Source organism: Vidua macroura, chromosome 10 (assembly GCF_024509145.1).
Source record: "Vidua macroura isolate BioBank_ID:100142 chromosome 10, ASM2450914v1, whole genome shotgun sequence".
Taxonomy (NCBI): Eukaryota; Metazoa; Chordata; class Aves; order Passeriformes; family Viduidae; genus Vidua; species Vidua macroura.
Window position 1 is genome coordinate 23,455,593 of NC_071580.1, and position 13,240 is coordinate 23,468,832.

Genomic DNA, 13,240 nt, shown 5'->3' on the forward strand with positions numbered 1-13,240 from the left:
AAATGTATGAGATATATAGATATGCATATGCATACATACACACAAAGCCTTGGAGTTTTTAATTACCAACTAGAGTGAAACATTTGAAAACAGTGTTGTAGAATACTTACGTATTTCTAAAGCTTTAAAGTAAAGAAGAAACACTGTTTTTAGAAAGCCAACATGGTACAATCACTGAAATAAATAAACTCCAAACAGCCCATATCAATGTGAATATTTTCTTAGACCAATTAGTAGTGTTCTAGTTGTAAATATTTCACACAGGGTACTTTCAACAGCTCCTATCAGAATAAATTGATTCAAAAACTATTAAAGGAAGAGAAATTATCAGAGCGTACAAAGATGAAAAAACATTTTTAGAAACTAAGTATTTAATAATTGAGTTGGACTGAAATTGAAACTAAACTATTGAAGTGATAGACAGCTAATGAAAACTGATCCCTGTTAACTCTACTATTAAAGTTATTGTTGATAATCCTTAAGCTACCAAATAACAGTCTTGGTAGGTAATAGAAGGGAAAATAATTTATATAAACTGTTATAATGGTCCCATAAAGAAATTTCCATGGGATTAGGATGAATGTTGGTTCTTCTTCACCAGTAAGGAAATTTTTCCTGGCCATTAACCTCTCTCTTGCTCTCACTGCCTCATATAAATAAACCCAGTTAACATTATTTGACTGTGGTGCTCTGGATTGGACCATCCCTCTTTCCAGGCTTTCTGGGCTGAGGGCTGGTCTCCAAAGGAGAGTTAGAATGGGAGCAGGGCAGTGACCTCCTGTTTCAGAAGCAATATTCCCTTTTGAAGCTGTCAGAAACTGCTACCCAATGAAGGTAGCAACACTGCTGCCAGCAAAAGTGAGACAGCCAGGATGGGGAGCAGACCACTTAAAATGTTTTCCAGGTTCCTCTACTGTTGTTTAAAAAAGAAAATAAAAAAAAAATCAAATAATTTCTATTTTATCTGTTCTTTGCTCTTAATATTTCACTACTTGTAACAGGAAGCTTTACTGAACAGTAACTCATCTTGATACATTATTTCCCTTTTTTCCCTTTTTTTTTTAATCCTTTTTATTTTTCTATTAATTAACACCAATCAATCAGGAATTAAAAAAAGGCAGAAAAGTCCCCTGATGTCAAGAGTATTAAAAAACCAAATAAAACCATTAAGGATAATGCAAAGAACTTTGCTTCAGAGATGTAGCATGGCCACTAGCAGCTTGCATTTGTCCTTGGAAATGTACAGCTGAGGAGAGAAGGAAAAGCAAGGGAAGAGAGGCACTGTACCTCCCAGCACGGATGCTGCAGCATGTCAGGCTCAATAAAATATTGCCTTGCTCCTGTCAGAGTGGAAAACTGCTCCTATCTAAATGGAAAGAATGATCAATATTCTGAGATATATGCACTGTCTACTAAGTAATGAAACATGGGGACATTTTTTAAGATCAACTTGAATCAGCTGAATCTGAGGAATAAAAAGATCAACCAAAGTCTTAGCAAGAATAAACACTACAAGTTTAATTTCCTGCCTCCCAATTGAAAGGGCTTCTATGATTGTTTCATTTATATGCCAGATATTGATCTACACTGTGATTTGTCAGTATAAATATTTTGTTAAATATCTCTCTAAACTAAAGAAACTACTATAAATGTTATATACCTAAATGTGTATGTATATGATCAGAGATTAAAAAATGCAAAGATTTGGGGAGATCAGGTCTTTGGGAATTATTCACAAACTGAACACATTTATCCCTTTTTACCAAATAAGAATAATATTAAGGAGAACTATGAAACCCACCAGATCCTTTGAGCTCATACCTAACTGAAACAGCCCAAATACCTCCTTTGTTTCCTAATCTGAGACCTGATGTTTGGTTGATATTATTTATTGAAGTCCTCAATTAATTTTTTGAATTTCACCTATTAATGCATTTATAAAGTATTTATAGCATTAAAGCATGTTTTATTTCCAAATGGTACCCATTATGTTCCTGAGGGTGTCACTGGGAAGGGAGCACAGAGATCAGGGATGTTTTAATGTTCATTGAGGCACAAATTGTGTCAGTCTTATTTTCTTGCATTATTAATGTCCTTTCCAAAACTGAAAAGGTGTGGGCTTCTGAACAACCTGACTTCAAAGAGAGCTGAAATGAGCTTTTGGTCTGTGAGTTTGTTCCCTCCTCAAGACAGCACACATAGAATTCTACTTCATTTCACTCATGAGGCCTCATCACTCATGAGGCCTCATCTTTGAATCTTATCTGGAATTTAAATCACTTCCTCTCATCTCCAAAATCTGCCCTCTTAGGTGACACATGCAGGAATTCTGTCTGTCAAATATTTCTACTAAGAGATTTGCAACAAACTTATTTTTCACTCTTTGGAGGGCTCTGTCTGCAAAAGGAATTGTAGTCATAAACTAAATGAAATGCCTATTTAACACACCTGCTGAAAAACACATTATTTGCTAGAAAACCAAGCAAATAATTTTCAGTTTATTAATAATACTTAATCAAAACATCGACTTAATTTAAAAAATCAAAAGCTATGAGTGTTAATACAAAGCAAACCCTGTTGTTCTTTGACATTACCTCTCAAATATTAATATACATGGTTTTTATTCAGTTTGCTTTCTAGAAACCTGGCTGAAATGCTAATACTCAAATGTTTAAAGGTTACATTTGAGTCAGGCATCTTGACTGCTTGCTGCTCCAAGGACTGAGACAATTGAGAGGTGTGGTCACACTCCTGAAGAGTCCTCAGGAACTGAGGATCTTTGTCTCTCTGAGCATCAGGAGGTTGCATGAAGAAAAAGCAGCCTGTCCCTGTTCAAAGCAGGATCATACATCCTTCCCTTGCTGCTGAACAAATCAAACACTTGGTTCAGGCAGCTTTTAAGATTTTATAAAGGTATCAAGAGTTGGATTAATGCAAACTAGACGCCAGAGACAAAGAAAACAGGGTAGCTGGGGCTTGTTTGCTTTAGAGGACAAACATTTGTGCTCAGCTCTAAAAACATCTCCTGAAGAGAGCTCCTTTCTCCTCCCTCTCACACAGTCCCACCTACACACATCACTCAATTTGTCAGACCAAAGGACTACACTCCCTTATCAAAGCACATCCCACAAGAACTTATATACTGGCATTAATTCATTAAATAAACATCCAGACTTGATGCCTAAGCTCTCAGCTCCCATCTGGGAAGTACCGGGGTTCCCAGGCTGGTCTGCACGCAAAAGAAAACCCACCTGCATCCTGCCTGGGGCTGCAGACCTGTGCTTTGCTGGCTCTTTGAAGGCCCCCATCACTTGGCAAATCCCTCTTCAAAGGCTCTGATCTCTGAAGGAGGTGCTGAGACTGCTTGCAAGGGTTACTTTGAACGTGCTCAGCAACGTGCTCAGCTCACCTCTCACAATTCCCACATTTTGGGAGAAGTGATTTACGTGAAAGATTATTTGCTCTGTTGAAAGTGCAGAGTGCAAATCGGGGATGAAAGAATCCCTGCTTTTACACAAGTCTCGCACTGAATAGAGAGGATCTCTCCAGGGAACCGTGGAGGGAATCTCGTGCAGCCCAGAGCCCACTACTCTGGCAGGTGTGGATACTGCAGCAGTCTGAGCTGGAGGCAGCTATAGTAGCACAAAGGCACAGCAGAAATAGGTGCTCCTTCCCCATACAGATTAGTCTGGGATTTACTTCTGTTCCAGCAGACAATTAGGACATAATTCAAGGAAAAGCAAATGCTATTTTGTTTTTAATGCAGCTAAAAAGTGGCAATGAGTCATACTTGGCTCCCTTAATAACTTCTGTAAAGTGAAGAATGGTTGTGTGTCCATGCTGCTGTATTTATACATAGATGAAAGTCAGGAAATTATACAACCCAAATATTATGCATAGTCTCTTTAGTGAAATGGGGACTGCTGGGACTTTAATTACAGAGCTGGCATTTTGCAGACAGACTGATTATATGTTATATACCATAGGAAGGTAATTAGTTAGCAGCTGTATGTGTGACTTTGCTAGAGAATGCTGTTATTTCATCAGTATGCAGCTTGTTTCCAGTGATCATGTTCTTAGTGCTTTTATGGGGGAAACAAGCCAGCATTGAGGGTCTGCATCCCAGAGTGGTTTTGGGTTGACGTTATTTAAACAAATAGACTGTGGCAAGACATTTTCAAGATCAGTGTTGCACAAGCCCTTGAAGTTTTATGGATCTCATTAAAGTAGTTGTTTAAAGGTTCAAACATTTATTCACAATTGAGCTGTCTGAAATTTTCCCAGTGAAACACTCTTTCACTGATTGGTAAATGGGTGCTGAAATTACTGTTGTTAGAAATGGGACAACAGTTCTTCAGGTAAAAAAAAGAAACAACCCTGAAAAATATGCCTTTTCAGTTTTGCCAAATAGGTCAGGTGTTTGCTTTCAAAATTGTAATCTGAATACTAAGGACAAAATCTCCAACATGCTTCCCTAAATTATGTTATAACAGACCCATACCAAGTCATATGGAAGACTTACGTGGCATAAAACAACTGTAACTGCAGAAATAAAGACAATAGTTGGCTTGTCTGCCAGCTGAGAGCTGTGTATTTCTGAAATCCAAACAATTAATCCATTCGGGTTAGGAAGTGACATTCAAGGAGAGCAACAGCAGCTCTGCCCTTGTGGGAAGGAACCCAAGTGTGACAGTCAGCAATGTCTCTTATTGCCTGTAAGCAACTGGACATTTCCTGTCAGCTCTGCACACACACGAATATCTATGGCCTCCTATTGCACACACTGTAGAGTCATATTAATACCATCCTTTATGTTTGAATTGTAATACACTTAACTGCTATCCCAGTTCTCCTTCTATTTACTTTAGCTGAGCACTGGGTCGTAAGTTACTGCAGGAATTTTCATAAAATCAGCCACATTTGGTTAAATATTCATCATACAGAAAATGAAGGCTGAATTTGAAATCAGAGTCTCTGTGCTGGCCATGGAATTACAGCAAACCCTTATTTGGTAATGCATCCAAATGCAGGGATGGTGATAGAGGTGCCTCAGGGAGAGAGGGCATGAGGCCACTTAGGAAAGAATAAAAAATGCCATGCAGGCCATGTGTGCAATTACAGCAACAGTAAATTCATCTGAACAGGTTTTTGTCCACAGGTTAATTGGAGTGAACAAACTGGAAGGGAAGAGACTGAATCAGTAATGAAAGGATCACTGTAAGATAGGAAAAGAACTTAGTGAGATCCTGGACTCTGCATAACTGCTTGGAAAAATGCATTAAAATTCTGGAGTGTCTGGAATATCATTGTCCATTTGGAAGAACACTAAAACAGGGGTAGGAAGACCTGTGCAATATCAGTCTGCAAATTTTGTCTGTTTTCAAGTAGTTGTGAGTAAATTAGAAATAGGAACCTCACTGGCTGCTGTGAGGATATTTTAAAATTGGAAGGTTTGTTATAATACCCTACCAGAACTGTGTGCAACTTCTAAGGCATAGTGATGCTTCTACTGAGAAATTTTCTTGCTGATGGAGATTTGTTATGACTTTAATATGTAATTACTTTAAAAACCCCTACAAAACATCACATCTATCGATAATACCAAAGAATGCCAGAAACTTTCCTGAAATTATGATTCAATAAACTTGCAATTTCTAACATTAAAGTTGCACTTAGAATTTCATTTGAAAACAACTTCTGCTAATGGAAAATTCAGGTGAGGATCCTGCTTTTGCCTGCCTAAGAAGTTTCTGTAGGGTTCATTGCCTGCTTATAAAGAATATGCAACTCTGAAGTAGAAAAAGCTTTCAAGACATGAAATTATTCATAAGGATTTCCATTTCCTAGCCAGCACTAGTACTGCTACAAAACTATAAGTGGATCCACATTTATTTGTAACCTAATCAGGCCATAATTGCTAATGAGAGAATGGTTAATACTAAAATTTGAAATTAGCCTGGTTCTGCCATGCTCTGGCAAAGCTCATGGATCCAAGCACAGCTTGAAGAGTACATTTTTAATAGGTGGCATTGAACTGAAAACCCGCACAGTTATCCTGGCCTTATTTAACCACTGCTGATTCTCCTTTATCCTTACACAGTGAATATCCACTGGTAAGGAAGCAGAGGATTGGAATCTTGGCCAGTGCAGATTCACACCAGTGACTTCACACTGGCTCATCAGCTCTGCAGATGCCTAGTGCAGCCCTCAGGAATTTTTTACTTTCTGCAGCACATAAACACAGTAATAACAGCAAGGTTCAATATGGCCAATAGATATAAATTCTTCTGAAATCTTGGTGAATGCAAAAAAGTGGTTTTTAAATCTATGTCTTAAGACAGTCAATATCTTTAGAAAAGTAGAGCTTTTTATGAAAAGCAAAATTGATCTTTCTTCAAATTCATGTAAATCACGCATTTGGTTTACCCACTACAGCCATTCCTAATACATCCCAGGAGCTCTGTAAATAAGAATATTGATTTTGATAACCTAGAGAGATGGTGCAGTGAAAACTGACAAATCCATAGTACAGCTAAATTACTCCTGCACTCTTAGGTGAGGAGTTGTTTATATGGCTACTTTCACATGACAAATGCCTGATATAAGTTTTATTAAACCACTAGAAATCATAAGATGTATTTTTAGAATATTAGACATTACTTAGAGCTGGAAGGAATTATAAGGAGATGTTTAAAGTGCATCTCTCTCTGCGCCAAGGTTGCACAATGTACATGCGCTACAATTTCAATAATAGATATAAGAAAATAAAAATTTAGTGGGCAAAGTATAGAAAGGGAAGATCGGAGATCAAGTTCTTATTTGGTGCAAGTAAATAACTGCATTAGAAAATGCAGCTTTCAAATAAGAACCTTTCTATTTAAGGTACATTCAGTTGTGGCGGTGACACAGGACACTTCACTGCAGTGACAGGAAGAGTTTGCAAACTGATTTGCATGCAAGCTGTGAGCTGCTTTTGTAGCCTTGAAACTCATAATGTGCAATACCGATTTTCGCAATGGGTTTCAAAAATATGGATGGCTTAATTACAACTTTAAATAATGAAATTGCTTAATCATGCTGACAGATAAAGCACCTGAAAAGTCTGATTATGTACAGTAGCTGCAGCATGTCTTTGTGCTGTCATGCTGTAACTTCCAGGTGTCTTAGTAAATTAGATCAGTAGTTCATTCATGTTGAAATAATTCTATTATAACCTACCTTTCTTGTTCCTAAATTGCATCAAGCAAATATGTCAGTTCAATAACACTTGCTGACTGCAGTTAGGCAGCATCCTCTGTTTTGTTTTTAACTGTAGAACTAGAAAGCTGCTTAGTTCTGTGTTTTTACTTAATTTTTCATCATGTGCTTGAAAATATGCCTTCCTAGCCTTTGACATTGGTAGGAGACTACCCAGATGTTAAAGTAAATCCATGGAAAAACACCACCATACTTTATTCCTGTACTGCAGACATCCAGAAACCCTGGCTCTAAGGCTGGAATAAACAGTTCAGAACATGGATAAATGAATTTATACTTATTAATAACACAACCTCTTTGTCTCCTAACCTGCCTTTGTAAGGATGAAAATATCAGTCCTACCTTTGTGAAATGCTTCAGACACCACCTGAAAGCCAACCTGCTTTTCCTTTAAGCTAAATTTCCTGAGGGGCCCCAGGAAATTGCCCAAGTAACGGATCTTGAACATTTCCACACCAGTTTCTGCATGTGTTGTACAAATTCTGGTGCACAAGTGAAAAATCACATGCAGTGTAAAAGAGAAATATTAGAAATAGCTGACAAATAAGAGAGTAAATGAGACTGTTCACCTTCAAATAATTGTTTGATTGGGAATTTCCATTCTAGGCTTTAAGTTTCTCAAGTTCCCAGAGTAGTGTAAAACCAGGGCATTAACAGACACTTTAATCCAGCTTGTTTAGATTTATTAATAACTCCATATCAAGATTTTTCTCTAAGAAATGAAATTAGTTGGAGGGTCTTCCCACAGGATGCTTTAAGAATGTCATACTTTTAATTATTTCATGGTGCTATAGACAATTTTAACTTCCTTTTATTCTACGCAGAGTTTCCTTCCTTTTCTTTTTTCTTTTTTTTTTTGCTTTCATTGAGAAATTGGTGTCTTAGGGTCTAAAGAATGTTTGCAACAGTTCTAACTTCCCTTGGGAATGACCATAACTACATATGGGAATAACAGTTGTCCATGTAAGAACCAAAGGACAGCACATAATAGAGATCATTTTCAGAAGGGTCGACCCGGCTCTTTTAAAGTCTTGGGGAACAGTAGCTGAGCATGAACAGGTGTGAAAATCCCATACCAGTGTAATAAATCTGTAATAAAACAGGTCAGAGAATTGCAAAACATAGAACAGAAATATGCAGAAAAATGTCCAAATAACTTCAAGCAAAAGCAAGTAGAGAAATTATAAAATATTGAGCTTGGTTGTTCCTTAAGGTCACAAAAGTTTTACAGAAGAACAGAGCAGTCACTGCATTTCACATCAGGCTGTACTGCAGAAATCAGAAATGCACAAAGGCACACCAATTTGTAGGGAATACTTCAGAGGGGCCCAAGGGGACTTCTGTATGTCATAAAGCAAGTTCTGGACAGCCACTGTGAGTGGTTTGTTGAGATTTTGTTGTTATCAGTGATAGAGCATTTGCATTAAAAACTTATATTAAATAAGCTTCTTTCAGTTGGAATTTCAAAGAATATTTTTAGCATTTATCATCACTGGTGACTCATCCTTGTACTACCAAAAACTGTTTTGAAGCAAGACACTGAATAAATATTTGTCAAAATAGCATTCCAAGATGGAAAGTAGCAATAAAGTGTGTCAGAATAGACAGGGCTGTAATGGCAGGCAATTAAGGTGCCAGGAATGCCACAAAGACTTTTTAAATCCTGGAATTATTTCATCTCTGTTGCAGAATTAGTCATTCATTTATCATTTCTCTCTTACAGGCTCTGTAGGCAAACACTCCCCTGATTTGTTTCTGCAGTGTTATTAAAGCTGTATTCATAAAGCAATGCAGGCTTGCATACCAATTTCTCAAGTGTTTAAGAGCATAAGAAACTCTTCTGAGCTTCAGGTAATAAACAACTAAACTCCACCATAAAAAATAAAGGTGACTTCAAATAGAGCATCATGTTGGAAAGGATGGGACTGCCAAGCTTGATGGCTTTTACCTAGAGGATAAATTTCATGCACAGAGATGATGGAAATTTGCAGCATCCTGTCTCTCTGTGTACCCTTACCCCTCCTGGACTGAAATTATTGTGCACTTTCCATAAATATTCACTCATTTTCTCTCTCTCTCTGAATCTCTCAAGAGGGAGGCCACACACAGCTGTTATTATATGAAGGGTGCTCTTAAAACTGAATGCACACAAATAACAATTCTAAACAACATTTAACAAACCAGCATAAAAGAACCACTTCCAGGTATAAATCCTGTTATTTGATGGAAATATTCAATTTAACTATATTTAAAAAAAAAAAAAAAGAGTCCAAATACCAAATCAATTTCACTTTACCCTCTTATCATGTAACCTAAATTCCTTTGAAAGTCAGTTCCTGCTCTACCATGTCCTTGAGCAGGTGCTGATTTTAAAAAAGGAGCTGGGAATGAAATGCTTGACTGTCACAGCTGCTTCCTCCAGGGGAAGGCCCTGGTGTGTGTGTGTGGCCACTGAAGTGTTGAAGTGCAAACCAAGGCCTTGCCTTGATCCTTTGGCAGCTCCGTGCCCACACAGACAAAATGCACCACATTTAGACTTATCTAAACAGTCTCCTGTAGTTCCTGTTAGAAAAGGAATTGTTCTGGGGCTTCTTCACAATGAAAAGCACTGCAGGTTAATTCTGGATTATTCAAACAATTTATCTCATCTTAGTAAAGAAACAGTAACTTTCTGCATGTTTATCTGGTTTTTGCTGACTTAGAATGATTCCACATCATGCACTAGATTCTCTGTTTTTAATGGGATCAACATAAATTTTGCCTCTGGGGTGAAGACTGTTTGCAGAATGATAACATCCTGAAAATAATGTTGCACTGTGAATAAAGTGCATGAAAAAATTGTTCATCTCTGGCTCAGGTACCTTCTTCCTATAAAAAAAAAGTGTTGTTATCCTAATGATTTAGGGGAAGAAAAAATACCTTTTGGCTGTCCTCATATTTGTATGAAAAGTGTAATACCTGTTCTGAACAGTGCAAAGTACACCATCCTGTTTAGTGTTATGTATTCCACTTCCACCAAAGGCTTGAATGACTTGGTTAATCATTCAAACTACAGTTCTGGTTTGGTTCACAGCTTTCTAAGAAAGTCAAAGAAACAGTTTTAATATTTTATATGTTATTCTTAGATGGCCCAAATGCATATCTGGCTGCCTAAATAATTCACTTAAAATAACACCTATGTTCCTATCCATTTGAGATAATTAGGTGATAATTTAGATGCCTTTTACTGAATTTGGTAACAAAAATTTTTGTTTTGTTAAGAGTAATTTCTGCCCTTTTTGTAATAAGTTCTTGGGTTTAAAAAGTGTCCAATACTTAAAGTATGAGAAAAGAAATAAATGTTGACAACAAATGTTGACAAACTCATCATGATATTCGATTTAAACTTTTGAATGGGAAACTCAGAAAAAAGGTCATGATCCTGAAACAAAGGAAACACCTGGGCTTACAAGGAAATGGAAATAAAATGAAGGAACCTCCTCTACCTGGGCATCTATTGCAGTTTTGATTACCAGTGTTACAGACCTGACACTGATTTTCTTTAACATTGCTCTTTCCATACCTTTTCTTCCAGATTACTGCTAATGGATTCTCTCACAACTAAGACACTTAATTTGCAAAAGGATGAAAGTGGGGAAAATCCCAAACTATCCACACTTCTTTTTTCCCATGCTTCTTATAAAAGGACACCCTCAGTAAAAAGTCTGATACCTCTGATTATCAGCACCTTTTGCAGAGGCCCTGTGGCAGCAGGTCACTGGTAAAGGCACGTCTGCCCAGGGCTGTGGCACTCTCAGCGCAGTAAGTGAAAAATTCACCTAGCAAAGGACATTAATGGAACAAATAGGGCCAAATAAACTGAAAGCCATACTGGAAATAAATCCTTCACTTTCTGAACTGACTTAAGACACAATCTTCCCAGAGCTAACCTGGCAGACACTGTCATGTGGAGCTTCCAGACACTCCTTGTGCAAGGCTGCCATGGTGTCGAGAGGCTCCAGATGCACTGCTCAGGTGCAGCTGTGTAAAATGTTCCGTGGATCCCTGCATCCAGACAAGGACGGAGCCTGCAGCTAAGGTGTGTGCCAAACTCACCCACCACAGAAATGAGATCTAGACAATTCAATTAAACTTAGTCAGTGCCCTGAAAGAATGAGGAGTCTCATGGAGTAGATAGAGCCCAGAGCAGCTGGTATCATAAATTTTACTGTTCTGCAGTGAGAGTGATAAATGATTTCACCAGTTCAAGCTTCACCCTCTTCCAAGGTCACTGGATACCTCTCAGCAAAAACAATCTCTGGATTGTTGCACTCATAAAGTGAGCTCAGCAATAAAGTTCTCTGCCACATTTTCCTCTGCTCTGGCTGTGGTTGGGACCAAGCCCTGGAGGTCTTGCAGAGTCATTTCTGCCCTGTCCTGTCTGCAGAGCCCTGTCCCACAGGGCAGGTGGGGGAACAGGGAGAGCAGCTGGGCACTGCTCCATTCCCAGGCTCTTCTTAACAAAACAACAACAGCAGCAGGGAATCGGAGGGTTTGCCACTACAGAATAAACTGTTCTGAAGGTGAGATTTCCAGAGGTATGTCAGTGTCTAAATATGCAAATAATCAAATTAATCTACTCCTGAAAGTCTAGCCCAGCTTCTTTTCATATTGAGTAGGACCCTAACTTGTTTTATGTTGTGGTTTTAAAATATCCTGTGCTTCCTAAGATAGACCACTCTGGGTATACAGTTAGAAGAAGGCATCATTTTACTACATTATAGTGACAATTTCTCACTGCCTTGTCTTCAAAACCATGCAAGTTCCCTCCTGGCCCATTATTCACATATGTTTTATTTTCAGTTGCTTTTAATTTACTCTACCATATAGGCCAGATGGAGCATGAAGAAGAGATAAAGCAGGAATTTTTATGAAGCCCCTTCATGACAAAACTTACAACAGTATCACCTTGACAATATAAATCTATCTTCATGGAAGTCTGGGCACACAACCCATAACAAACTTTATTTACACTTTAATCTTACTTTCTTTTTCATCTATAAACAACAGCTGAAAATATACTGTGGAAATCAATTGACAGCAGCCGAATGAAAGGAAATTAATCAAGTGACCTAAAAAATATTTTCTGTCCCTAGTTTACATCATGTAGTTTTCAGTAGTAGTTAGGAAGGTCCATGGCTAAGTTAAAAGAGTCACACACAGATTTCATTTATTGAGAGGACATTGGTTCTCTCTCATTTTTAAGTTGACTGCACTCAATTTTCAAAATCAAAATACTTCCCAAAAACTTTGCATTATCATTAATTAGATGCTTAGTACTGAGTTTAGAAATACAAGTCCATCTTCAGCACTCACAACAGCCTTATCTGAGATGATATCAGTTGCTCCTGACTTGCAATCTTCAATATGATTTGATTTCAATTTATTTTGAGACACTAAGATGTCATATTGAGTACAGCACACACTGATTCCACACTGGTTAGTGTAAATGCAAAGTGAGCGCTATGATCACCACAGGCTTTCTTACCGCACTCATCTCATAAACATGATGGAGATCTCATTTTTATATAAATTTAGAAGGTGAATTAGAAAAGTAAGCAGTCCTATAGCCACATTTTCCATGGCATATTTTGGACTCAAAGATAAGAAGAAACTTGCTTTGAAAAAATCAGCACGTTGCTGAAGTTTGTCTTCTTTCATCCAAATGATGTTTATCCTGCCTATGAATAAGTCTATGAAAGGCAACTCTTATCTCTTTAATAATAATTTTCTTGCAATATATGCTTAATAATAAGGCAAAATTACATACAGCACAGCAGATAAAAGAAAAGGTCTGCAGATAGGATTTACAATATAACAGAAGTGCCTTTCTGTCTATCAGCATACTCTTAACCAAAAAGGTTTCCATCACTCCCATTGTGCTGATAAAGCAGATTTTTAAAAAATGATAAATTGAAAACATTTAGAGAACTATATGCAATAT

General features: G+C 37.6%; 1 protein-coding gene across 2 annotated transcripts in view; it reads right to left on the reverse strand.

Annotated features, from left to right (window-relative positions):
- Positions 1–13,240, reverse strand: part of CLSTN2 (calsyntenin 2) — a 322,525-nt gene that overhangs the window by 37,824 nt on the left and 271,461 nt on the right. The window lies entirely within an intron of this gene.